The 25,130-nt window shown below is 34.1% G+C and overlaps 1 pseudogene; it reads right to left on the minus strand.

The window, feature by feature from the left end:
• Positions 1–3,795: 3,795 nt before the first annotated feature.
• Positions 3,796–4,238, minus strand: LOC129250593 (uncharacterized; annotated as a pseudogene).
• Between the last annotated feature and the right edge of the window lie 20,892 nt (positions 4,239–25,130).

The raw sequence follows: 25,130 nt of genomic DNA on the forward strand, positions 1-25,130 counted from the left end.
TTTTGAGCCGTTGTTCAATGCTGTCTGAAGCAGAGTCTACGACGACCGAAGACATTCTCATGATAGAAATATCGGCAAAACCAGTTGTCAGCGCGCAGCTGATTGCCTCTCAAACTTCTAAGGATCCGGAGCTCTCCAAAGTTTTCAACTGGGTGTTAAGGGGGTGGCCCAGCAAAATCAACCGCTCCGATAAGCTGTACCAATACTTTTGCCGTCGAACTGAACTCAGTGCAAATAGAGGATGTTTAGTTTGGGGAAACCGCGCTGTAATTCCGTCTACTCTTCGAGGGTCTATTTTGAAAACTCTTCATGCACCACATCCTGGCATCGTCAAAATGAAGGCCGTTGCTCGAAGTTATGTTTGGTGGCCGAACATCGATGCGGAAATCGAACTCGTTGTGAAGAGATGCAGTTCATGTCAGCAAAATCGCAACGATCAACCCCAAACAACAACGCACCACTGGGAATCTGCAAAACGTCCATGGTCCCGCCTGCATGTGGATTTCGCAGGTCCTTTTCGAGGCAAATTATTCTTCATACTCATCGACTCCTACTCTAAGTGGCTTGAAGTGACCGTCGTTAATTCAACTTCGTCAGCGGCCGCTATTAAGGTGTTACGCCAAATATTCGCCACGCATGGGCTACCTGATGAGCTCGCGTCGGACAACGGAACAGCTTTCACATCTGAGGAGTTTAAGAACTTTATGAATTAATTTAATTTCATCCTTCTACAAACGGGCAGGCGGAGCGAATGGTTCAAAGTACCAAAAATTATTTGAAGAAAGCAGAGCCTGGCATAAACATCGATCTCAGCCTGGCTAGATATTTGTTCAACCAACACACCACCCGGCACTCAACAACGAACCGCTCGCCTGCAGAGCTACTGTTCAATCGTGAGCTGAAAACTTATTTCGACAAAATTCAACCTCACGAAATAGTTTACGGTAAGGTCACTGACCCTGTCAGTACTAAACCTTTTATTTCAGGCAGTCCAGTATGGGTTCGTAATCATTCGACGGGCCCGAGATGAATCGAGGGCCTGGTGGAAAATCAGACTGGGCCTATATCTTATGAGGTTCGGTTGAACGACTCTAGGGTCATCAAACGACATCAGGACCAGCTTCGTAGTCGGGTGGCATCAGAAGATTCCGACTGCGAAATACTGTCAACCGAAGACGTCGAAGCCAGCACAATCCAATCATCTGATGAAGTTGATTCAAGTACTTCTGGTCACGTCGTGGAGACTCAATCGCCAGGGCCATCAACGAATCTACAGCCTGTCGCCTCGTCATCGCCAAGACCGGAAGAACCGCGCAGATCGAAGCGCGACCGACAGGCCCCACAATTCTACTCCGCCTCTGGGTGTTAAGGGGTGTCATGTATGAGAAAAGCACAGAAGCAATAGAGACATCCACCGAACAAGTTGTCCCTCGGATCCCGACATTTACACACACGTTACATACATATATATATAACAGTAATATAGTTTCACTTAATAAAGCCAATAAATTCAATACATAACAAGTGTGTTCTTCGAATTCTCTTTTATGACTTCAATTGTCTCAAAATGTTTTCCACGGAGCGGCAACTTGAGCTTGGGAAACCGGAAAAAGTCACATGGAACCATATCAGGCGAATACGGTGCTTGCGGAACGATATTAACATTATTTTTGTTCAAATAATCGCGAACAATACGTGATGTGTGAACTGGTGCATTATCGTGATGCAAGAACCATGACTTGTTGTCCCACAATTCCTTCCTTTTAAGACGAATGTTCTCGCGCAAACGCTTTAAAACGCTTTAAAATGTCTAAAAATAATATTTAGCGTTAACCGATCGGTCTTGCGGAAGGAACTCCGAGTGCACCACACCTTCGTAATCGAAAAAAACAGTCAGCATAACCTTAAGTTTTGAGCGACTTTGGCGTCGTTTTTTGGGTTGATGTACGGCCCTCTTTGAACGATTTGTACCACTGGAAAACATGTGCACGCGATAGAGCAGAGTACCCATAGGTTGTCTGCAACATTTTCAAGGCGTCTGAAGCCGAAATTTTGTTGGAATAACAAAATTTCAAACAAATTCTTTGAATTTCCATCGTTAAATTCGAAGAACACACTCGAGCTTGACTTGTTTACAGTAGCACAGAAAACAAACTATGTGACATATCACGCTGAAATTTGCCATGTAAGCTTATAACAGTCCTACCAAAAAACAAAAAATTTATTTTTGCCATATGTCATCCGCGGACCGTTTTATTGATACCGTCTCGTTCATATTTGAGCAGAAGTATATGTAATAGCTGAAACTTGACCAGAACCAACGAAAACGAAAGTAAGCAGCGAACAATTGAGTCTTTGCTCAAACACTATGTGTATTGTCAAAAACAATTTTTTGTTTTTTTGAAATATATTGAAAATATTACGGCTCATTAAGAAACCACAGTTTTGTTTGCTTTTTATGTTTTGTAAAAATCCCGAAAACAAACCGAAAAATATTACTCGCAAGCTATTTGGCAGCAAACACGTTCCTCTACTTCGGATCCCACAGTATCCTTCATTTCATAGGCAGTATATGTATATGTATAAGTATATATGTATGGTTTACTTGCATATAATAAGAAGTGGATACACAAGAGCCAATAATTGAAGCCCTTGTAACCATTGAGACGATTATTAACAACTGTATTAATCTCGGTCAATCACAAAGCCATTTTTTTGCTTCAATTGCTATTTATCATGGATTGGTTTGCTTCCAGCTTCCACTTCCCTTTGGCAGGCCACGCAGTTGCAGGCCATTCCTATTTCCTACGATGTTCTATATAACGGTGGATAATGGTGGTGATGGTTGATGAACCGGTGAGTTGAAGTACAGCTTCAAAGTAAACGAATTTCTATATGTTTTATTTTTTATAGTTTTTTTTTTTTTGTATATAGAAATATTTTATTTTATATATTTTATGTATATAAATATTTTATTTCTACTAGCTTTTTTGTTTTGAAAGATATGATTTTTTGTTTTTTAGGGGCTCACTGTCCCTGCACTTTTCCAGTCACTGCACTAGTTTCTGTTAATAAATGCATATATACATATGTATATTCGTTTAGTTGTCTGTTTTTTTTTTTTTTTTGTGAGACGACTTTTGTTTTTGTTTGTCAACCCACCGCGCAGGCAATATTCTTGTTGCCCTATTAATTAGCACTTATATTTTGTTATATGGCCGGTGTCTTGGTAGTTTTATTTATTAAATAACTAGCATTACCCAGTGGGCTTCGCACCACCATACATAAAATGTTTTTTTTATATTGAATCGTCTGGCGTGCTCCCCAATTGGTGTTTTATCGGCTTTTATTATGATTTTGTGGCCATCGGTGGGCATCAGATCGAGTGCCACTTTGAACAATTTCACCAATTCATTGTGTTGATGGAACATTGTTTGCAATTCATTCACGATTGATCTTCTCGTATTCGTCGAAATTGCACAGCGCTGATCTAATTCACGATTATCATCACCAATAAAATATATTTGCAAAAATTTATGGTCACCATCTGGGAATGGTAGCAAAGACCCAGCTCTATGGTATATTTGACCTTAAATCTATAAAGTTCGAGAAATATATATAGATAGCGGATCTGAATTTTTAAAAACATCGAACACAGGGACGGCACATAAATTAAATATGATATTGTTTATTCCAAGCGAAGTAATAACCTTAAACGTCGGCATAAATCCATATCTTACTCGTATAAATTTTGAAACTCCAAAAGATGTCATTTGAAAGCATGAATTGTATTTTTTAATGTTTAAGAGAAAATGCTTCGACGTTGGTGAATTGCCAAAAACCAATGAATGCAAAGGTTCTGGCGGAAGTTCTAGCACCGGCAATTTGACTTTCCCACCAGCACAGCACATACCGGGCGATTCGTTTCTGAATTTAATTGCTTTGCAATGTCTACATTCTACATTCCTTTGGCCAATGTAGGCATGCATGGTGTAATCAATGGTGGCATCGTAATTGAAAGCCGCTCGTTCCATTTGACGTATATCATAAACGGACGTACGCCCACGACGGTTTCTTGGTGCTTCACTATTAACCGACTGGTTTCTCCGTCTGTGTCGTTGTGTTTTCACTTCATTTCGTCGAACACGATCTTCTTCACTTTGTGATCTTCGGTTTAACGCTGTAGCATTTGATTGACGTGAACGTCTGCCAATGTTTGCTCGTCTTGCACGTGGCATTCTTTCAGCACAGTATATTACTAATTGAATGTAAAAGCAAAACATTGAAAATTATTTCAAGAAACAGTATATTACTAATTGAATGCAAAACATTGAAAATTATTTCAAGTCATTTTGGACGAAAATATATAAAAATAAATTTAATTCAAAGTTCAATGTGTGTACGTGGTTAAAACAAACACTGACCAAAAGTATGTCTGTTCGCAATGAGAGCACGATATAAAAGAACTCAAAGCACATAAGAGAACTGTCAACTGAATTCCAACGACAGCAAATTAATATTAACATAATACACTTACAACCACAACCGTACAACAGAAATGCTCATAAGCGGCTGTGTATTTGTTGTTGTTTTTCCCATACAGGCATTTCGTATGAGAGGAAACCATTACTCACATAAAATGTCATAACTCAGGAACGGCTGCACCGATTTCAATCAAACTTCACACAAACCACTTCCTCAAAGATAGAAAAGAACTCTAAAATTTTTGTGTCAATCGGTTCGGCGGTTCTTGAGTTATAAGATTACCAAGCAAATGTAAGGGGGCGTCCATAAATTACGTGAGGTGTTTTTTTACATTTTCTGTTCCTCCCTTCCCCCCTGGTGAGATGTCGTGAGATTTTATTCAACCCCCTCCCCCATCCCCCAATCTCACGTGAGATTTTTCAAAATGTGGGTTTCTTATGTAAACGCGTTGGATTGTTATTGTAAAAAGAAAAAAAAAATTTGCTCCGTGCTTTTATTTACGACTATTTAAGACTAGTAATCAATATTGCTGAGAGTTATAAGTGTAATAAAAATTTAACAATAGAAGACTTAAATCGTAACTACTGCGATTAAAAAAAAATATCTACTCTAATTCAGTCCATGGAGAATCATGCGCGGTTTCAAGAGAGACTATTGGGACCAACATGTCCATATGATTTTCAGTAAAATCATCTGCTCCTTCAACTTCGTTCTGATCTAGCCACTCTAAGCCGTTGACGCTTGCGCACAGTAACTCATTAGCTCGTCTTGTGACAATCCGTGAGGGTCGCACTTTGCGAAACATACGCGCTTGCTTAGCTGGTCATGTTCTTTAAAGTCCGAAATTGTCAAACGTCCATCAACCTGAGTGATAGGGTATTGAGGTGGCAGAAAACGGTCGTGAATAATCATATGCAGATCACTCCGGCGTGCGCTGCAGCACTTAGGTCAAGCTCCATATGCAGCTTAGCAATCTGTTTCTTCATAGTATCTTGTGCTAGAGTGGGACGTACGTTGGATGGTGTAGTGCTCGACATAGATTCATCCACATCATCGCTGATCACAAGAAGCTGATTTGGAATTATGTGAAAACAGTGAAGGAAATGACCGCGCTAATATTTTGTAGTTATGATTTTAGCATATTTTATCAAGAATTTCACTGTTTCAGTTTTTTTTTATGCTATTAAATGTAACAATAAACTTTATATAAAAAAAGTATTTTCTTAAAAACATATATATTTAACCTACCTTTTAAAGGAATGCTAAAGTAGACCGAACTTTTCTCTCAGTGGATTCCCTGAGAAGCCGTTCAATCTCATGTTTAATGTGATGTATTAACTCTTCTTTCTTCGGGAATTTTTGCTTCGAGGTATTTCATAATTTTATCACATCGTCGTGGCAGGACTTCTTCGCCTTATAGACGTATCTTTTGACGTATGCGTTATAAAAATCTGGATAACTCATTTTAAATTAGTAAGAGCATGCACTGAGTCGAGTAAAACATTTACAATAATAAACAAAGAAGGTTGGAACCTGTCCGTGTGTCGCTGCCACTCAGCTCGTACGCTCTTGTTCATTGAGTCGCGCGTTCGGCTGATAGTGGCGCGAAAACAAACGACGGGCTACACTGTACTGTAAATTCAGATTAAATTGAGCTATTTGGTATAAAACAAATATGGTGGTTTGACAGTAGTAATGTATAACGTCGAAGTATGAATGAAATTATTTTCTTTCGAACGAATTAGTGAATGATCTTAATCATACTACGATTACGCTTAAGATTAAATCTTAAGCATGTTCAATCTGGATAATGGACCAAAATAGTATAATTGTTTTTGTTTCAATCAGAAAAAAAATTGCGTGATATTTGCCAAGACCCCCCCTCTCTCCAACGTAAGATTAGATGAGATTTGACTCGAGCCCCTCCCCCCCTTAAACATCTCACGTAATTTATGGACGCCCCCTAACTTCTTTATATATATATATATAGATTATCTTGTAGCTATACACGAATTGCCAACTTGTGGTCTTTTGTCACTTTAACTTTGTTTTTTACCACTTTCGCGCTACTATTTGATTACGTGATTAACAATTCAAAAGTGTTATTCTTTATTAAGTTGTACCCTTATATTACTGCTTAAAACTAAGATTAAATAAATAGCGGTAACGAAAGAACAGTAAGTGGAGAGTTAGAGAGAGTATAGGTGAGCAAATAGGTAGGTAAATATTTAGAAATAAGAAGAACGGAAAGCTGTAGAAATAAAGTTAATGATCGAAAGTGAATAGCGAAAAGTAAAGAAAGTGCGAAACAGTAATGTATGATATTTATATAATAATATTAATTACTTAAAAGTTCAAACAAATAATGTATATACATATATATAAAGTTCAATATTTCTATCAGCTACTTAACATTATTTTAAATTTATCAAATTCAATTTCAATTTTAAAATTCTTTCAAAGACGCCATGCAACCTAGGCACTCCTAGGCACACACTTCCCCGGAACAACCTGGTGGAACAAAACGACTTCGCTAATTACACGGTGCTACAATGAATCAGAACTTTTGAAGTGACATGATGAGCACTGTATATATAGATCTACCCGAGAACGACGCAGAATCGTGTTCAAAAATTTTTTAACACCTTCCAATCTTTTATTTATCGTTAAAAACCGATTTAGGGTGTTTTCCGACACTTAAAAATTCGTAGCTCGTCTGCACTTTATCCGATTTTCAATCTTGAAATCAGTAAACTGAAATTTTGTTCACTACTTTCATATTTGCGAATTTAATGCGGTTCTCCGTTATTATTCGCGAAATACGTCTTTAATTAAGTATATTTACTCATACCTGTGCCCATTCCGAAACTAGCAAACACTATTTCATCAAAATTGAAAAGAAATGTTCCAAGTGAAGAACGTTTTTTTAGAAATTAAATAAAAACAGAACATTCTCGTGTTGAACAGAGACCGTAGAAGAATATAATAATTTCAAAAAAAAAAAGCATAACGCAAAAAGTAACGCAATTTGCTGATTTACTTCCGCAATTTTCTGACTTACCCAGACGCAGTATTACCAGAGAATGTTAATGCAATGAGAAGGTGCAAATGTTACTGTAAGCTTTTTTTAGTACAATTGAGATCTGAAAGATTTGTAATAAGGTCATTGAGCACACCGAGTTTATAGACATCTCACTGACTTTTGCCCACACAAAAATTAGAAACACCACACATCTTTCACCTCAGCACACAACACATTTCTCACCTCGACATTAAACCAATTAAATTTGTACTATTTTCGTATTTTTGAAATAATAAGCGAATACGTAAAATTTATTACATAATTTTTTTTAATTACATAAAAAAAAACGAATTTAAAAAAAAAATTAATAAAAAAAGGTTTGCACTGGGAATTGAAATCGAGTCTAACATGTGGCGAGGAAAAATAGGCGGTGCATTTATTTCTTCGACTGCTTATTTTTTTACCATTTTGTTACTTTTGAAATGATAAGCGGATACATAAAATTTATTAAAAAATTTTTACGATTACATTAAAAAAAACACATTTAAAAAAAAAAAAAAAATTGGCGCCGAGAATTGATGCCGAGTCACATGGGGAGGATAAATACACAGTGCGTTTATTTCTGCGCCTGCGTTGTGAACCAAGGTTTTGTACATGCGCGCGACGCGAATTAATTTTAATAAAGTTCTGAAAGTAATTCATGAAGTTTTTCATTACATACATTCATAAATGAACGTATACTTTATATGTACATAAATGATGGTATATGACAATATACATACATAATATGTATGTACATGTCAATAGGAGGTATTTGCATTAAGAAAAAAAAAAACGGTTTAAGATAAATCAACACTTATTTTATATTGTATGTCAATTTATACATAGCTTATGTATTCGACAGCATTTACATACATATGTAGGTATGTACATTTGTATATGAAAAACAATAATGCATTTCCTTTCATACATATGTACATATGCATGTATGCCCAAATAACCTTGACTTATGTATGTACACAAGTCACAGCACATCACATTCTTACAAGACAAATACACATACGCACTAGCGAGTTTCTTCCTAACAAGTGCAAAAACAATTCTGCTCTATGTATGTATATATACCGGCTTTATGTCCTAGCATATATACATACATACCATATATACCTACTTGCCTTCTAAATTTCCTACAAAATAATTGTATTCATATGTTACTACATCCATGCACGTTCATACATTCATGCATATGTATATGCGCGAGCACAGCGCTCCCTTCTTGCTTCCGTGTACTTTTGTCTTTCACCAGTCGATATTCCTAATATTGTACTTACAAAAACACGATATGTACTTTGATAGACGCAAAAGCAACAGCAAGCGCAACGCCATGGCCGCTTTGCCACCGCACATTCTAAAATGTTCTAGAACACAACAAAAACACATACCTCACATGCGCATGTCGCCCAAAGCTAAAATCTAAGCCTAGCGACTAAAAACACAAAATACATTCGTAGACGCAGTCGCAGCGGCCATGATTCTATCAGCGACTGCGCTGAACAATTTAGAACAAAAACAAAAAGTTCATTCATAAGTTAGAGCTCATATTTCAATTTCATTCATAAAGCGAGCCGCCCATATGCCAATTTTCACGCCCATTCGAAAATAGTCAATATTGGAATATTTCGCATAGAATTATTTGCCAATATTTGATAAAACTCAAATTTTTGTCATGTCGAGTGGCCGCGGCTCCGTATGTATGTATGCACCCTTATATGTATGTAAATATGTCTTCTAACTGTGCGACAGTCGCGAGTTAATGCGACTTCCAGCGAATCACACATTGCTGTCCGCAAAGCCGCATATATGTACTTTATGATCAGAAAGTACCGGGAATGTTTAAATTAAACAAAACAGAGTTAAATTTAAGGCAAATTTATATTATCTCCTTCAAAATATGACCCGTCTGAAGCAACACACATGTGCCAACGTTTAACCCAGTCCTCCAAACACCCTCGGCAGGCCGATTTGTATTCTCTTTGATCAGTGCGATGGCGCGTTATCATCATGCAAAATCTGAGAATTGTTTGTTCACATTTCCGGCGGTTTGGAACACACAGCATCTCTCTAAGGTTTCAAAACGGATAAATAATATTCTCTATTGACTGTCTGGCCCGATGGAAGGTACTCATGGTGGACTATGCCTTGGCAATCGAAGGAAACAGTCAACATCACCTTCCCGGTTCTTTTTGCTCATAGAGTATACATATCCCATCTTTTCACTGACGGACAAGAAGACGGTCGCAGTTGTTGTTTTTTATATGCATACATTTTGCTCTCGTTGAAGGTTTGTATATATTTGTATACAAATGCGTGTATGTGCGTTTGGCTTTCTGGATGCATCCATGGATATTAGAGTATTTTCTCATCAATATGTGTATGTAAGTAGTTCAGATTTGACTGAAGAGATTAAATATAGGAATGTATATTCATATGATTGCCTTTATGGCTGTTTTACATATAAATTAATTCAAAAGAAGTATGAATAATGTTATATAGAAAATAAATTTCTAAATAACAGGTATTAGAAAAACCTGAATACACTATTTTAAATCAATTCTAATTAAACCAAATATAAAAAATGAAATAAAAATATCGAACAAAAAACTGTGTACAGGATTTGAACCTGAGTCAAATATGGGACGATGTACCGCATATACGACACGTCTTTCACGATTGCCCTAATCTATAATTATTAATGAAATTTTCTAAATCACTCATTTATTCGATTCGCAGTTTTAAATGCACATATTCTGCGTTAGTTGAAAGTTTGTATGCGTAATTATATGCATATGTATGTGTGTATGCGCGTTTGGCTTTCTGGACGGATATTAGAATGATATTTTCTCATCAATATATTTTGGATTTGATGAAATAGATTATAGACATATGTACATATTTTCTGTTTTGATTGATTTATATAAAAATCAGGTCATATCCAGTATGAACTATTTTATACCGAAAAGAAATTCCATTTATAAAATACAAAAAACAGTATTTTAAAGAAATTTTAATTAAAATAAACTCAAAAATTTTACCAAACTTTCCTGGTTTGAATTGTAAAAAAAAAAAATGTGCAAGAAAAAAAATATGACTTCAGGACTTGAACCTGAATTAAATACGTGCAAAAACACAAAACGAATAATTCCGACGACTTTAGCTTCTGCACCACAAATTAACTACCGCGCGGCCTTCTTAATCGCAAATTTATTCGCTTCGATTTCCTTAGTAGTGTGCCGAAAAATCTTATGAACGTCCTCAGTAGTATGGTAAACGCAGAAAATATCTGAATTCTTGGCCTAGCGTGGTAAGTAAATATAGAAACCCTCCACTCGCGTGGTAAATATCTGCAATTCCGACCTCTTCAGGAAAGTTGAATTTGAAATGACCTTATTATGAATCTATAAATTAGAACTCGAAAAAAGCTCTTTTAACATTTGCAAATGTTACTGTAAGCTTTTTTTAGTACAATTGAGATCTGAAAGATTTGTAATAAGGTCATTTAGCACACCGAGTTTATAGACACCTCACTGACTTTTGCCCACACAAAAATTAGAAACACCACACATCTTTCACCTCAACACACAACACATTTCTCACCTCGACATTAAACCAATTAAATTTGTACTATTTTCGTATTTTTGAAATAATAAGCGAATACGTAAAATTTATTACATAATTTTTTTTCAATTACATTAAAAAAAAAACAATCGATTTTAAAAAATAAAATTTATAAAAAAAAGTTTGCACCGGGAATTGAACTCGAGTCTAACATGTGGCGAGGAAAAATAGGCGGTGCGTTTATTTCTTCGACTGCTTATTTTTTGACCATTTTGTTACTTTTGAAATGATAAGCGGATACATAAAATTTATTAAAAATTTTTTTACGATTACATTAAAAAAAAAAATTTAAAAACGAAAAAAAAACATTTGCACCGAGAATTGATGGCGAGTCACGTGGGGAGGATAAATACATTAAACTAATTAAATTTTTAATATTTTCGTATTTTTTGAAATAATAAGCGAATAAGTAAAATTTATTACATAATTTTTTTTAATTACATAAAAAAAACGAATTTAAAAAAAAAAAAATTAATAAAAAAAGGTTTGCACTGGGAATTGAAATCGAGTCTAACATGTGGCGAGGAAAAATAGGCGGTGCATTTATTTCTTCGACTGCTTATTTTTTTACCATTTTGTTACTTTTGAAATGATAAGCGGATACATAAAATTTATTAAAAATTTTTTACGATTACATTAAAAAAAAAACACATAAAAAAAAAAAAAAAAATTGGCGCCGAGAATTGATGCCGAGTCACATGGGGAGGATAAATACGCAGTGCGTTTATTTCTGCGCCTGCGTTGTGAACCAAGGTTTTGTGCATGCGCGCGACGCGAATTAATTTTAATAAAGTTCTGAAAGTAATTCATGAAGTTTTTCATTACATACATTCATAAATGAACGTATACTCTATATGTACATAAATGATGGTATATGACAATATACATACATAATATGTATGTACATGTCAATAGGAGGTATTTGCATTAAGAAAAAAAAAAACGGTTTAAGATAAATCAACACTTATTTTATATTGTATGTCAATTTATAGTTTATGTATTCGACAGCATTTACATACATATGTAGGTATGTACATTTGTATATGAAAAACAATAATGCACAAGCGCAAGAACATCATCTTCCTTTCATACATATGTACATATGCATGTATGCCCAAATAACCTTGACTTATGTATGTACACAAGTCACAGCACATCACATTCTTACAAGACAAATACACATACGCACTAGCGAGTTTCTTCCTAACAAGTGCAAAAACAATTCTGCTCTATGTATGTATTATGTCCTAGCATATATACATACATATATACCTACTTGCCTTCTAAACTTCCTACAAAATAATTGTATTCATATGTTACTACATCCATGCACGTTCATACATTCATGCATATATGCGCGAGCACAGCGCTCCCTTCTTGCTTCCGTGTACTTTTGTCTTTCACCAGTCGATATTCCTAATATTGTATATTACTTACAAAAACACGATATGTACTTTGATAGACGCAAAAGCAACAGCAAGCGCAACGCCATGGCCGCTTTGCCACCGCACATTCTAAAATGTTCTAGAACACAACAAAAACACATACCTCACATGCGCATGTCGCCCAAAGCTAAAATCTAAGCCTAGCGACTACAAAAACAAAATACATTCGTAGACGCAGTCGCAGCGGCCATGATTCTATCAGCGACTGCGCTGAACAATTTAGAAGAAAAACAAAAAGTTCATTCATAAGTTAGAGCTCATATTTCAATTTCATTCATAAAACGAGCCGCCCATATGCCAATTTTCGCGACCATTCGAAAATAGTCAATATTGGAATATTTCGCGTGGAATTATTTGCCAATATTTGATAAATCTTAAATTTTTGTCATGTCGAGTGGCCGCGGCTCCGTATGTATGTATGCACCCTTATATGTATGTAAATATGTCTTCTAACTGTGCGACAGTCGCGAGTTAATGCGACTTCCAGCGAATCACACATTGCTGTCCGCAAAGCCGCATATATGTACCTTATGATCAGAAAGTACCGGGAATGTTTAAATTAAACAAAACAGAGTTAAATTTAAGGAAAATTTATATTATCTCCTTCAAAATATGACCCGTCTGAAGGAACACACATGTGCCAACGTTTAACCCAGTCCTCCAAACACTCCCGGTAGGCCGATTTGTATTCTCTTTGATCAGTGCGATGGCGCGTTATCACCATGCAAAATCTGAGAACGGTTTGCAACACACAGCATCTCTCTAAGGTTTCAAAACGGATAAATAATATTCTCTATTGACTGTCTGGCCCGATGGAAGGTACTCATGGTGGACTATGCCTTGGCAATCGAAGGAAACAGTCAACATCACCTTCCCGGTTCTTTTTGCTCATAGGGTATACATATCCCATGTGTCAAGTGTGCGCAGAAGCTTGTGTTCTGGGTTTGTTAGAATGGTGGTAGTTTGTACATATATTTAAACACATATGTGAGTATGCGCGTTAGGCTTCCTGGATGGATATTAGAATATTTTCTCATCAATATGTGTATGTAAGTAGTTCAGATTTGACTGAAGAAATTAAATATAGGAATGCATATTCATATGATTGACTTTATGGCTGTTTTACATATAAATCAATTCAAATGAATAATGTTATATAGAAAATAAATTTCTAAATAACTGGTATTAGAAAAACCTGAATACAATATTTTAAATCAATTTCAATTAAACCAAATATAAAAAATGAAATAAAAATATCGAATAAAAAACTGTGCACAGGATTTGAACCTGAGTCAAATATGGGACTACGTACTGCATATACGACACGTCTTTCACGATTGCCCTAATCTACAATTATTAATGAAATTTTCTAAATCACTCATTTATTCGATTCGCAGTTTTATATGTACATATTCTGCGTTAGTTGAAAGTTTGTATGCGTAATTATATGCATATGCATCTGTGTATGCGCGTTTGGCTTTCTGGACGGATATTAGAATGATATTTTCTCATCAATATAATTTGGATTTGATGAAATAGATTATAGACATATGTACATATTTTCTGTTTTGATTGATTTATATAAAAATCAGGTCATATCCAGTATGAACTATTTTATACCGAAAAGAAATTTCCATTTATAAAATACAAAAAACAGTATTTTAAAGAAATTTTAATTAAAATAAACTCAAAAATTTTACCAAACTTTCCTGGTTTGAATTGTAAAAAAAAAAATGTGCAAGAAAAAAAATATGACTTCAGGACTTGAACCTGAATTAAATACGTGCAAAAACACAAAACGAATAACTCCGACGACTTTAGCTTCTGCACCACAAACTAACTACCGCGCGGCCTTCTTAATCGCAAATTTATTCGCTTCGATTTCCTTAGTAGTGTGCCGAAAAATCTTATGAACGTCCTCAGTAGTATGGTAAACGCAGAAAATATCTGAATTCTTGGCCTAGCGTGGTAAGTAAATATAGAAACCCTCCACTCGCGTCACTCGCGTGGTAAATATCTGCAATTCCGACCTCTTCAGGAAAGTTGAATTTGAAATGACCTTATTATGAATCTATAAATTAGAACTCGAAAAAAGCTCTTTTAACATTCGCTCCTTCTCATCGAAGAAATAAACGCACCGCCTATTTTTCCTCGCCACATGTTAGACTCGAGTTCAATTCCCGGTGCAAACTTTTTTTTATAAATTTTATTTTTTAAAATCGTTTTTTTTTTTTTAATGTAATTGAAAAAAAAAATTATGTAATAAATTTTACGTATTCCCTTATTATTTCAAAAATACGAAAATAGTACAAATTTAATTGGTTTAATGTCGAGGTGAGAAATGTGCTGTGTGTTGAGGTGAAAGATGTGTGGTGTTTCTAATTTTTGTGTGGGCAAAAGTCAGTGAGGTGTCTATAAACTCGGTGTGCTAAATGACCTTATTACAAATCTTTCAGATCTCAATTGTACTAAAAAAAGCTTACAGTAACATTTGCACCTTAGAAACACCACACATCTTTCACCTCAACACACAACACATTTCTCACCTCGACATTAAACCAATTAAATTTGTACTATTTTCGTATTTTTGAAATAATAAGCGAATAAGTAAAATTTATTACATAATTTTTTTTTTCAATTACATTAAAAAAAAAAAAAACGATTTTAAAAAATAAAATTTATAAAAAAAAGTTTGCACCGGGAATTGAACTCGAGTCTAACATGTGGCGTGGAAAAATAGGCGGTGCGTTTATTTCTTCGACTGCTTATTTTTTGACCATTTTGTTACTTTTGAAATGATAAGCGGATACATAAAATTGATTACAAATTTTTTTACGATTACATTAAAAAAATAAAAATTAAAAACGAAAAAAAAAAAATTCCACCGAGAATTGATGGCGAGTCACGTGGGGAGGATAAATACATTAAACTAATTAAATTTTTACTATTTTCGTATTTTTGAAATAATAAGCGAATACGTAAAATTTATTACATAATTTTTTTTTCAATTACATTAAAAAAAAAAACGATTTAAAAAAAAAATGTATAAGAAAAAGTTTGCGCCGGGAATTGAACTCGAGTCTAACATGTGGCGAGGAAAAATAGGCGGTGCATTTATTTCTTCGACTGCTTATTTTTTGACCATTTTGTTACTTTTGAAATGATAAGCGGATACATAAAATTTATTAAAAATTTTTTACGATTACATTAAAAAAAAACACATTTAAAAAAAAAAAAAATTGGCGCCGAGAATTGATGCCGGTCACATGGGGAGGATAAATACATTAAACTAATTAAATTTTTACTATTTTCGTATTTTTTTAAATAATAAGCGAATACGTAAAATTTATTACATAATTTTTTTTAATTACATAAAAAAAAACGAATTTATATTAAAAAAAAAAAATTAATAAAAAAAGGTTTGCACTGGGAATTGAAATCGAGTCTAACATGTGGCGAGGAAAAATAGGCGGTGCATTTATTTCTTCGACTGCTTATTTTTTTACCATTTTGTTACTTTTGAAATGATAAGCGGATACATAAAATTTATTAAAAAATTTTTACGATTACATTAAAAAAAACACATTTAAAAAAAAAAAAAAAAAAATTGGCGCCGAGAATTGATGCCGAGTCACATGGGGAGGATAAATACACAGTGCGTTTATTTCTGCGCCTGCGTTGTGAACCAAGGTTTTGTGCATGCGCGCGACGCGAATTAATTTTAATAAAGTTCTGAAAGTAATTCATGAAGTTTTTCATTACATACATTCATAAATGAACGTATACTTTATATGTACATAAATGATGGTATATGACAATATACATACATAATATGTATGTACATGTCAATAGGAGGTATTTGCATTAAGAAAAAAAAACGGTTTAAGATAAATCAACACTTATTTTATATTGTATGCCAATTTATAGTTTATGTATTCGACAGCATTTACATACATATGTAGGTATGTACATTTGTATATGAAAAACAATAATGCACAAGCGCAAGAACATCATCTTCCTTTCATACATATGTACATATGCATGTATGCCCAAATAACCTTGACTTATGTATGTACACAAGTCACAGCACATCATATTCTTACAAGACAAATACACATACGCACTAGCGAGTTTCTTCCTAACAAGTGCAAAAACGATTCTGCTCTATGTATGTATTATGTCCTAGCATATATACATACATATATACCTACTTGCCTTCTAAACTTCCTACAAAATAATTGTATTCATATGTTACTACATCCATGCATGTTCATACATTCATGCATATATGCGCGAGCACAGCGCTCCCTTCTTGCTTCCGTGTACTTTTGTCTTTCACCAGTCGATATTCCTAATATTGTACTTACAAAAACACGATATGTACTTTGATAGACGCAAAAGCAACAGCAAGCGCAACGCCATGGCCGCTTTGCCACCGCACATTCTAAAATGTTCTAGAACACAACAAAAACACATACCTCACATGCGCATGTCGCCCAAAGCTAAAATCGAAACCTAGCGACTACAAAAACAAAATACATTCGTAGACGCAGTCGCAGCGGCCATGATTCTATCAGCGACTGCGCAGAACAATTTAGAAGAAAAACAAAAAGTTCATTCATAAGTTAGAGCTCATATTTCAATTTCATTCATAAAACGAGCCGCCCATATGCCAATTTTCGCGACCGTTCGAAAATAGTCAATATTGGAATATTTCGCGTGGAATTATTTGCCAATATTTGATAAATCTTAAATTTTTGTCATGTCGAGTGGCCGCGGCTCCGTATGTATGTATGCACCCTTATATGTATGTAAATATGTCTTCTAACTGTGCGACAGTCGCGAGTTAATGCGACTTCCAGCGAATCACACATTGCTGTCCGCAAAGCCGCATATATGTACCTTATGATCAGAAAGTACCGGGAATGTTTAAATTAAACAAAACAGAGTTAAATTTAAGGAAAATTTATATTATCTCCTTCAAAATATGACCCGTCTGAAGGAACACACATGTGCCAACGCTTAACCCAGTCCTCCAAACACTCCCGGCAGGCCGATTTGTATTCTCTTTGATCAGTGCGATGGCGCGTTATCACCATGCAAAATCTGAGAATTGTTTGCTCACATTTCCGGCGGTTTACAACACACAGCATCTCTCTAAGGTTTCAAAACGAATAAATAATATTCTCTATTGACTGTCTGGCCCGATGGAAGGTACTCATGGTGGACTATGCCTTGGCAATCGAAGGAAGCAGTCAACATTACCTTCCCGGTTCTTTTTGCTCATAGGGTATACATATCCCATGTGTCAAGTGTGCGCAGAAGCTTGTGTTCTGGGTTTGTTAGAATGGTGGTAGTTTGTACATATATTTAAACACATATGTGAGTATGCGCGTTAGGCTTCCTGGATGGATATTAGAATATTTTCTCATCAATATGTGTATGTAAGTAGTTCAGATTTGACTGAAGAAATTAAATATAGGAATGCATATTCATATGATTGACTTTATGGCTGTTTTACATATAAATCAATTCAAATGAATAATGTTATATAGAAAATAAATTTCTAAATAACTGGTATTAGAAAAACCTGAATACACTATTTTAAATCAATTTCAATTAAACCAAATATAAAAAATGAAATAAAAATATCGAATAAAAAACTGTGCACAGGATTTGAACCTGAGTCAAATATGGGACTACGTACTGCATATACGACACGTCTTTCACGATTGCCCTAATCTACAATTATTAATGAAATTTTCTAAATCACTCATTTATTCGATTCGCAGTTTTATATGTACATATTCTGCGTTAGTTGAAAGTTTGTATGCGTAATTATATGCATATGCATCTGTGTATGCGCGTTTGGCTTTCTGGACGGATATTAGAATGATATTTTCTCATCAATATAATTTGGATTTGATGAAATAGATTATAGACATATGTACATATTTTCTGTTTTGATTGATTTATATAAAAATCAGGTCATATCCAGTATGAACTATTTTATACCGAAAAGAAATTTCCATTTATAAAATACAAAAAACAGTATTTTAAAGAAATTTTAATTAAAATAAACTCAAAAATTTTACCAAACTTTCCTGGTTTGAATTGTAAAAAAAAAAATGTGCAAGAAAAAAAATATGACTTCAGGACTTGAACCTGAATTAAATACGTGCAAAAACACAAAACGAATAACTCCGCCGACTTTAGCTTCTGCACCACAAACTAACTACCGCGCGGCCTTCTTAATCGCAAATTTATTCGCTTCGATTTCCTTAGTAGTGTGCCGAAAAATCTTATGAACGTCCTCAGTAGTATGGTAAACGCAGAAAATATCTGAATTCTTGGCCTAGCGTGGTAAGTAAATATAGAAACCCTCCACTCGCGTCACTCGCGTGGTAAATATCTGCAATTCCGACCTCTTCAGGAAAGTTGAATTTGAAATGACCTTATTATGAATCTATAAATTAGAACTCGAAAAAAGCTCTTTTAACATTCGCTCCTTCTCATTGCATTAACATTCTCTGGTCGAAGAAATAAACGCACCGCCTATTTTTCCTCGCCACATGTTAGACTCGAGTTCAATTCCCGGTGCAAACTTTTTTTTATAAATTTTATTTTTTAAAATCGTTTTTTTTTTTTTAATGTAATTGAAAAAAAAAAAATTATGTAATAAATTTTACGTATTCCCTTATTATTTCAAAAATACGAAAATAGTACAAATTTAATTGGTTTAATGTCGAGGTGAGAAATGTGCTGTGTGTTGAGGTGAAAGATGTGTGGTGTTTCTAATTTTTGTGTGGGCAAAAGTCAGTGAGGTGTCTATAAACTCGGTGTGCTAAATGACCTTATTACAAATCTTTCAGATCTCAATTGTACTAAAAAAAGCTTACAGTAACATTTGCACCTTAGAAACACCACACATCTTTCACCTCAACACACAACACATTTCTCACCTCGACATTAAACCAATTAAATTTGTACTATTTTCGTATTTTTGAAATAATAAGCGAATAAGTAAAATTTATTACATAATTTTTTTTTTCAATTACATTAAAAAAAAAAAAAACGATTTTAAAAAATAAAATTTATAAAAAAAAGTTTGCACCGGGAATTGAACTCGAGTCTAACATGTGGCGTGGAAAAATAGGCGGTGCGTTTATTTCTTCGACTGCTTATTTTTTGACCATTTTGTTACTTTTGAAATGATAAGCGGATACATAAAATTGATTACAAATTTTTTTACGATTACATTAAAAAAATAAAAATTAAAAACGAAAAAAAAAAAATTCCACCGAGAATTGATGGCGAGTCACGTGGGGAGGATAAATACATTAAACTAATTAAATTTTTACTATTTTCGTATTTTTGAAATAATAAGCGAATACGTAAAATTTATTACATAATTTTTTTTTCAATTACATTAAAAAAAAAAACGATTTAAAAAAAAAAATGTATAAGAAAAAGTTTGCGCCGGGAATTGAACTCGAGTCTAACATGTGGCGAGGAAAAATAGGCGGTGCATTTATTTCTTCGACTGCTTATTTTTTGACCATTTTGTTACTTTTGAAATGATAAGCGGATACATAAAATTTATTAAAAATTTTTTACGATTACATTAAAAAAAAACACATTTAAAAAAAAAAAAAATTGGCGCCGAGAATTGATGCCGGTCACATGGGGAGGATAAATACATTAAACTAATTAAATTTTTACTATTTTCGTATTTTTTTAAATAATAAGCGAATACGTAAAATTTATTACATAATTTTTTTTAATTACATAAAAAAAAACGAATTTATATTAAAAAAAAAAAATTAATAAAAAAAGGTTTGCACTGGGAATTGAAATCGAGTCTAACATGTGGCGAGGAAAAATAGGCGGTGCATTTATTTCTTCGACTGCTTATTTTTTTACCATTTTGTTACTTTTGAAATGATAAGCGGATACATAAAATTTATTAAAAAATTTTTACGATTACATTAAAAAAAACACATTTAAAAAAAAAAAAAAAAAAAATTGGCGCCGAGAATTGATGCCGAGTCACATGGGGAGGATAAATACACAGTGCGTTTATTTCTGCGCCTGCGTTGTGAACCAAGGTTTTGTGCATGCGCGCGACGCGAATTAATTTTAATAAAGTTCTGAAAGTAATTCATGAAGTTTTTCATTACATACATTCATAAATGAACGTATACTTTATATGTACATAAATGATGGTATATGACAATATACATACATAATATGTATGTACATGTCAATAGGAGGTATTTGCATTAAGAAAAAAAAAACGGTTTAAGATAAATCAACACTTATTTTATATTGTATGCCAATTTATAGTTTATGTATTCGACAGCATTTACATACATATGTAGGTATGTACATTTGTATATGAAAAACAATAATGCACAAGCGCAAGAACATCATCTTCCTTTCATACATATGTACATATGCATGTATGCCCAAATAACCTTGACTTATGTATGTACACAAGTCACAGCACATCATATTCTTACAAGACAAATACACATACGCACTAGCGAGTTTCTTCCTAACAAGTGCAAAAACGATTCTGCTCTATGTATGTATTATGTCCTAGCATATATACATACATATATACCTACTTGCCTTCTAAACTTCCTACAAAATAATTGTATTCATATGTTACTACATCCATGCATGTTCATACATTCATGCATATATGCGCGAGCACAGCGCTCCCTTCTTGCTTCCGTGTACTTTTGTCTTTCACCAGTCGATATTCCTAATATTGTACTTACAAAAACACGATATGTACTTTGATAGACGCAAAAGCAACAGCAAGCGCAACGCCATGGCCGCTTTGCCACCGCACATTCTAAAATGTTCTAGAACACAACAAAAACACATACCTCACATGCGCATGTCGCCCAAAGCTAAAATCGAAACCTAGCGACTACAAAAACAAAATACATTCGTAGACGCAGTCGCAGCGGCCATGATTCTATCAGCGACTGCGCTGAACAATTTAGAAGAAAAACAAAAAGTTCATTCATAAGTTAGAGCTCATATTTCAATTTCATTCATAAAACGAGCCGCCCATATGCCAATTTTCGCGACCGTTCGAAAATAGTCAATATTGGAATATTTCGCGTGGAATTATTTGCCAATATTTGATAAATCTTAAATTTTTGTCATGTCGAGTGGCCGCGGCTCCGTATGTATGTATGCACCCTTATATGTATGTAAATATGTCTTCTAACTGTGCGACAGTCGCGAGTTAATGCGACTTCCAGCGAATCACACATTGCTGTCCGCAAAGCCGCATATATGTACCTTATGATCAGAAAGTACCGGGAATGTTTAAATTAAACAAAACAGAGTTAAATTTAAGGAAAATTTATATTATCTCCTTCAAAATATGACCCGTCTGAAGGAACACACATGTGCCAACGCTTAACCCAGTCCTCCAAACACTCCCGGCAGGCCGATTTGTATTCTCTTTGATCAGTGCGATGGCGCGTTATCACCATGCAAAATCTGAGAATTGTTTGCTCACATTTCCGGCGGTTTACAACACACAGCATCTCTCTAAGGTTTCAAAACGAATAAATAATATTCTCTATTGACTGTCTGGCCCGATGGAAGGTACTCATGGTGGACTATGCCTTGGCAATCGAAGGAAGCAGTCAACATCACCTTCCCGGTTCTTTTTGCTCATAGGGTATACATATCCCATGTGTCAAGTGTGCGCAGAAGCTTGTGTTCTGGGTTTGTTAGAATGGTGGTAGTTTGTACATATATTTAAACACATATGTGAGTATGCGCGTTAGGCTTCCTGGATGGATATTAGAATATTTTCTCATCAATATGTGTATGTAAGTAGTTCAGATTTGACTGAAGAAATTAAATATAGGAATGCATATTCATATGATTGACTTTATGGCTGTTTTACATATAAATCAATTCAAATGAATAATGTTATATAGAAAATAAATTTCTAAATAACTGGTATTAGAAAAACCTGAATACACTATTTTAAATCAATTTCAATTAAACCAAATATAAAAAATGAAATAAAAATATCGAATAAAAAACTGTGCACAGGATTTGAACCTGAGTCAAATATGGGACTACGTACTGCATATACGACACGTCTTTAACGATTGCGCTAATCTACAATTATTAATGAAATTTTCTAAATCACTCATTTATTCGATTCGCAGTTTTATATGTACATATTCTGCGTTAGTTGAAAGTTTGTATGCGTAATTATATGCATATGCATGTGTGTATGCGCGTTTGGCTTTCTGGACGGATATTAGAATGATATTTTCTCATCAATATAATTTGGATTTGATGAAATAGATTATAGATATATGTACATATTTTCTGTTTTGATTGATTTATATAAAAATCAGGTCATATCCAGTATGAACTATTTTATACCGAAAAGAAATTTCCATTTATAAAATACAAAAAACAGTATTTTAAAGAAATTTTAATTAAAATAAACTCAAAAATTTTACCAAACGTTCCTGGTTTGAATTGTAAAAAAAAAATGTGCAAGAAAAAAAATATGACTTCAGGACTTGAACCTGAATTAAATACGTGCAAAAACACAAAACGAATAATTCCGCCGACTTTAGCTTCTGCACCACAAACTAACTGCCGCGCGGCTTTCTTAATCGCAATTTTATTCGCTTCGATTTCCTTAGTAGTGTGCCGAAAAATCTTATGAACGTCCTCAGTAGTATGGTAAACGCAGAAAATATCTGAATTCTTGGCCTAGCGTGGTAAGTAAATATAGAAACCCTCCACTCGCGTGGTAAATATCTGCAATTCCGACCTCTTCAGGAAAGTTGAATTTGAAATGACCTTATTATGAATCTATAAATTAGAACTCGAAAAAAGCTCTTTTAACATTTGCTCCTTCTCATTGCATTAACATTCTCTGCTGCTATGACTACATCTAACATATCAGCATATCAAAACTTATAACGCAAGCTTACCTAATGCAAACTGACCAAAAGAAGCTTTCATGACACAGCAGAGCTGTTGCAATTTGCTGGTATTCATGTAAAATTTAATGAGTGTGAAAAATCATCACTCTTGAATGATCACGACCTATTAAAACTTAGCATAAGTGCATCTAACCTAACCTTACCTAACCTTAGTTAAATTAAGCTAATATTCACAATATAATATAAGTTATTCAAGGTTACGTTGAGTTTGGATAGGTTGGCATTGCAAACTGCATAATCAAAATGACTTCCTTTTGCAATGCAGAAAAGCAGCACAATGGATTCGATTGTCTCACATTGTGCACGGTTGGATTGATTTCGATAACATTAGGTTAGGTAATACTGCGTCTGGGTAAGTCAGAAAATTGCGGAAGTAAATCAGCAAATTGCGTTACTTTTTGCGTTATGCTTTTTTTTTTGAAATTATTATATTCTTCTACGGTCTCTGTTCAACACGAGAATGTTCTGTTTTTATTTATATTAATTTCTAAAAAAACGTTCTTCACTTGGAACATTTCTTTCAATTTTAATGAAATAGTGTTTGCTAGTTTCGGAATGGGCACAGGTATGAGTAAATATACTTAATTAAAGACGTATTTCGCGAATAATAACGGAGAACCGCATTAAATTCGCAAATATGAAAGTAGTGAACAAAATTTCAGTTTACTGATTTCAAGATTGAAAATCGGATAAAGTGCAGACGAGCTACGAATTTTTAAGTGTCGGAAAACACCCTATATCGGTTTTTTAACGATAAATAAAAGATTGGAAGGTGTTAAAAAATTTTTGAACACGATTCTGCGTCGTTCTCGGGTAGATCTATATATACAGTGCTCATCATGTCACTTCAAAAGTTCTGATTCATTGTAGCACCGTGTAATTAGCGAAGTCGTTTTGTTCCACCAGGTTGTTCCGGGGAAGTGTGTGCCTAGGAGTGCCTAGGTTGCATGGCGTCTTTGAAAGAATTTTAAAATTGAAATTGAATTTGATAAATTAAAAATAATGTTAAGTAGCTGATAGAAATATTGAACTTTATATATATGTATATACATTATTTGTTTGAACTTTTAAGTAATTAATATTATTATATAAATATCATACATTACTGTTTCGCACTTTCTTTACTTTTCGCTATTCACTTTCGATCATTAACTTTATTTCTACAGCTTTCCGTTCTTCTTATTTCTAAATATTTACCTACCTATTTGCTCACCTATACTCTCTCTAACTCTCCACTTACTGTTCTTTCGTTACCGCTATTTATTTAATCTTAGTTTTAAGCAGTAATATAAGGGTACAACTTAATAAAGAATAACACTTTTGAATTGTTAATCACATAATCAAATAGTAGCGCGAAAGTGGTAAAAAACAAAGTTAAAGTGACAAAAGACCACAAGTTGGCAATTCGTGTATAGCTACAAGATAATCTATATATATATATAAAGAAGTTAGGGGGCGTCCATAAATTACGTGAGATGTTTAAGGGGGGGAGGG

Source organism: Anastrepha obliqua, chromosome 6 (assembly GCF_027943255.1).
Source record: "Anastrepha obliqua isolate idAnaObli1 chromosome 6, idAnaObli1_1.0, whole genome shotgun sequence".
NCBI lineage: Eukaryota > Metazoa > Arthropoda > Insecta > Diptera > Tephritidae > Anastrepha > Anastrepha obliqua.